This window comes from Xyrauchen texanus, chromosome 30, assembly GCF_025860055.1.
Source record: "Xyrauchen texanus isolate HMW12.3.18 chromosome 30, RBS_HiC_50CHRs, whole genome shotgun sequence".
NCBI lineage: Eukaryota > Metazoa > Chordata > Actinopteri > Cypriniformes > Catostomidae > Xyrauchen > Xyrauchen texanus.
The window spans coordinates 33,724,239-33,728,806 of NC_068305.1; the positions used below are offsets into that span (position 1 = coordinate 33,724,239).

Consider the following 4,568-nt stretch of genomic DNA (forward strand, 5'->3'; position numbering starts at 1 on the left):
TCTTTTCTTTTTTGCTTTTGGCACAGATCTAAAACATTGGTATCACACATCAAACTACACAACGTTGTTGCTATAGACTGCAATAAAACAATGCAAAAATGTGAGAAAAAAATCAAACATATTTAATTTGATATATTTGATGTACAGTATTTAAAATATTTCATGTCTGTTGCACGTTCATGAGTGTAATTTTTGTAGGCTATTCATTAAAACTTATATTTTTGTGTCCTGCATAAGAAAGCATATGGGTTTGGATCAACATGAAGGTGAATATATTATGACATAATTTGCATTTTTGGGTGAACTACCCTTCAAAATGTAAAACTGGACAAAATATGTAACTTCAGACATATGTAACTGAAACATTTATTTACCTTTATATTTCTGTATGTCTTTCTTATTTCTGCTGAACACAAATTAAGATTTTTAGAATAATAGTTAAGCTCTGTAGGTCCATATGATGCAAACCTTTTGAATCCTCAAAAATCACATAATGCCAGCATAAATGTAATCCTTACGATTCCATTGGTTAAATACATATCTTCTGAAGCTATAGGATAAGTGTGGTTGAGAAACATATTAATATTTAAGTGTTTTTTTAAACTACAAATGGACTTTCACTTTCACTTGTTTGTTTTTTTGCCATTTCACATTTTTCATATATTGCCACCTACTGGCCTGGACATTTAGTAAAAAAGGACTAAAATATTGATCTGTTTCTCACCCACACCTACTACATCACTTCAGAATATATGGGTTTATCAACAGGATCCACTGAACTGAACTATCCCTATAACAAACTACCTTTAAGGATGATAGCAGGTATCCCAAGATGTGTAAAATATCCACAGCACGTCCTTCCTGATGGATGTTCAAAAAGTGATAACCAGAACTCCCAGGAGCAGGATGTATGTCTACACCCTCTACAAATAGAGTGTACTTCAGGAAACAGTGTCATGAGATGACTGTCACAGAATCAAAGCTAAAAAAAGTTTTGCTTGAGGAAGAGACTTATATCCCTTAAGTAATGAGTCAGTTGTCTCACAAGCAACACTGTCTCATTTACATTTATTTATTTTTTGCAATTAAAATTAAAATTATGGTATTTGAATATGGAGGATATTCTGTAAAATATTAGATCAAATAAGCATGCATTCACTGGAATACAGCCTGAATCACATGTTTCTAGATACAAAAAAAATTCTTGAATCAACTTGAATGAGTTTTGTTTTGTAGTCTCTAAGGAATGTGAACACAAGCATGAAAACACACGCAGAAATTAGGCCGTTCTCAATCTCACTCACATACTTTAAGGAAACATTGTAGACAACATGCATGTCAAGGCCAAAACATCAGAAAGAGTGATTTTATACCATTCACCACCAGTCAAGGTAGTTAAAACTCTATCAAATAACTTTAATTATAAGTTTGCAACACATCATGTATGGTCATTTTTTCAGTTCTACATTGATATTGGTCTCACACAGACTTGATACAATGTAAGGTCCGACGAGATGAATCCTTATTTTGTGCTAACAACAACAACAACAAAAAGATAAAAACGAAGGCTTTTGTTGATTATGATTAAGAAAATAGGTTATGATTAACACATGAAACAACTCATGTGTCACATATTAACTGTAATGAATTATCTTCCATATAGAACAAGTACACATGTTAAATCCTTTATGAAAGTACTCTGGCACTACATTGCGTGCATGAACATGCCGTGATGATATCTACATTGGCACTAAACATTTTTATTAACTATGGTAAGCCTGTTTATATGGTTCTCCGAAGTACAAGGTAGAATAATAGCACTAAGTAGCCTACATTTAATGTCAAGCCATGGTAATAGCATGGCTCTTTTTGGTACTTTTAGTGATTTTGTGTACAGTTTTGATACACTTCCCGTTGGACAATGCCTTTACCTTCATATTTGAGTTAGCACTGGATTTATGTTTGCTGATCATCATTATTCTAACATATTAGGTGAGATTTTAAACCGGGTCCCGCTCACAGTCTATTCTGAAACATCGAGAAGCAGCTAGGGCACCATCACAAATAACCACTTTTTGGCGCCTTTTTTTTAGTGCGTCATTGCTTTGATTATTGCATTTTATATATAAACAATACGTAATATAACGAAGATAAAAAAAATAAATATCATGGCTTTCTAATGTTACATTTAGGGATATTCTCCCACTTTGTAATACGTTTTTAGAACTGTTTTTGGAGTCCTCACAGACGTTTGCTTGACCACTTTAGTAAGACCCATTTGGCTTCCTTGTATACTGTCGCCATCTCGAGTATTTTGGCTGCCATTACCACAACGGAAAATTCTCGTTTTACTACCGGGTCGCTGACGTCGGCGTCTCATTAGATATTATATAGAGACTATATGATGTCTATGGGCGTCTCTGCCTGGAGTAGCAGAACGGACATGTTACAATTCTTGAAAGTAGTCGGACAGCTAAAAGTGAGTGAAACCCCTGTTGTTATTAATCGTTGCATATTTGCTTTTACCCAACAATAAAGTTTGCATTTGTTACAGCGCGTCCCACGCACAGGATGGGTGTACAGAAATATCCAACAGCCTGAGAGTGTGTCTGATCATATTTACAGAATGTCAGTGATAGCTTTAAACATACAGGACCACAGTGTCAACAAAGAAAGGTACGAGTGGGCTCAAAATCCGTGATTTGCTTATTTCCACATATGGCTATTTTGTTGCATTGATGATGTAAAACAAAATGCATGTTTCCAATTTTATTTAGATTCATTCATAAATGTGAATTTCTTTTTGAAATGTTAATTGATCAGAACTTTTCTTTCCAGATGTATGAAGCTGGCTTTAGTTCATGATTTGGCTGAGTGTATTGTGGGAGATATTGTTCCAGCAGACAATATAAACATAGAGCATCATTTCCTCAGGGAGCAATGGTGCACATCACAGGCTTATTAGATGATGGCTTGCGTAAAGAGATTTATAATTTATGGGAGGTGAGTTAATGATCCAAAACAATTGGCCCACGTTTTGAGTTTATCTTTGTGGTTTTGGCATTACATCTTAAACTGGGCTGCATTCCTTACAGGAGTATGAGACACAGTCCAGTCGCCAAACTAGTGATGGTATTAGACCAGCTGGAGATGACAAGCTCATGAGTATGAGGAGTTAGAGGGGAAGCCTGGACGACTACTGGTGTTCTTCACCTCCACTGAAGGTCTAATCACTCATACATAAAGTCCAGATTTCTGAGATATTTGCATGTTAACATTTTTGGGTTCAGTAAATGCAGAAATGTAAATAAAATATTTAATATAAAACGTTGAAATAACCATGTTAACTAAGGAAAAGTAATAGTTTACCCCAAAAGAAAATTCTGAATTTTTTTTTACTCCCTTATGTTGTTCCAAACTTGCATGTTGCTTTTGTGGAAAACAAAATATTTTCTTGCAGATCTTTTCCATACAATGACTATGTATAGCGACCACATATGTGAAGCTCCAAAATGGACACAAGCACCATTACAGCACAGTGAAATTAGTCTGTGTGACTCGTGCCCAATATTCCAGATACTTTTAAAGCCATACGATAGTTTCACTAACATCAACCTTTTTGGTTTGTGGGTAAGCAATTCCTTTAATGGTTTGCACTACTAATTGTAAGTATGTATGTAATGTATTAGCCATAGTTTAAATAATGACAGAGGCTAAATCTTCACTAAGTGTAAATAGCAACCAAAAACATCTTCACACAAAGTGCAAACAGTGTTATAGAGTTAGATGCTATTTGCACCCTGGTAATACTAATTTAATTAAATACTAACATGCAGTATAGGGGCATCATTGCAGCATGTTTATTGTGTTTGTTCATAGCTCCACAGACACCCTACACCAACCCCTACCCTGAAACCTAACCATCCCAAATACAAATTTACCATGGTTTTACTACAGTAACCATAGTATTACCATGGTATTTTGTAGTAAAATCATAGTAACCACAAAATTAAAATATGGTTACTATATTAACATCATATCACTGTAGTAACACCATGTTTAAATGTATGTTAAATGTTGGTTTCTGCCAATATACATGGTTACAACAATATTACTATAGTAGTATAATATAGTAACCATGGTTATTTTTACCTGGATCAAACTTTTCTCTAAACTCCCCCACCTTCACAGTGACCAAATCACTGCAAATCACTTTCAATGTTACCACCAAACTATTTGACTGCAAACAGCTGTGTGGCAGGTGCTATTTACACCTAGTGCAAATAGTCACTCTGTTAAATATTTGACTAAATAAATTGAGATACAGAGAGAGATGAAAATCAGTTATTAATACACTTTTACAACATCCACTTTTGACTGCCATAGGACACAGATTTATTTCCCTTATGATCACAGGCAGGTTCCATCATCCGGAAGTATTGGGTCTGGTCAAGTGTTTGAAAGAGGAGAGGGCTCGCCACATAGCTGCCAGAGGAGAGAATGATGCAGAGGAGACCCCAACAACTCCCTCATGACCTCATTTCCAGTCAAGCAATGAATCTACCTCT

At 35.1% G+C, this 4,568-nt stretch overlaps 1 pseudogene; it reads left to right on the plus strand.

The window, feature by feature from the left end:
- The first annotated feature begins 2,393 nt into the window (after positions 1 to 2,393).
- On the plus strand, positions 2,394 to 4,546 carry LOC127623891 (5'-deoxynucleotidase HDDC2-like; annotated as a pseudogene).
- Positions 4,547 to 4,568: the final 22 nt, after the last annotated feature.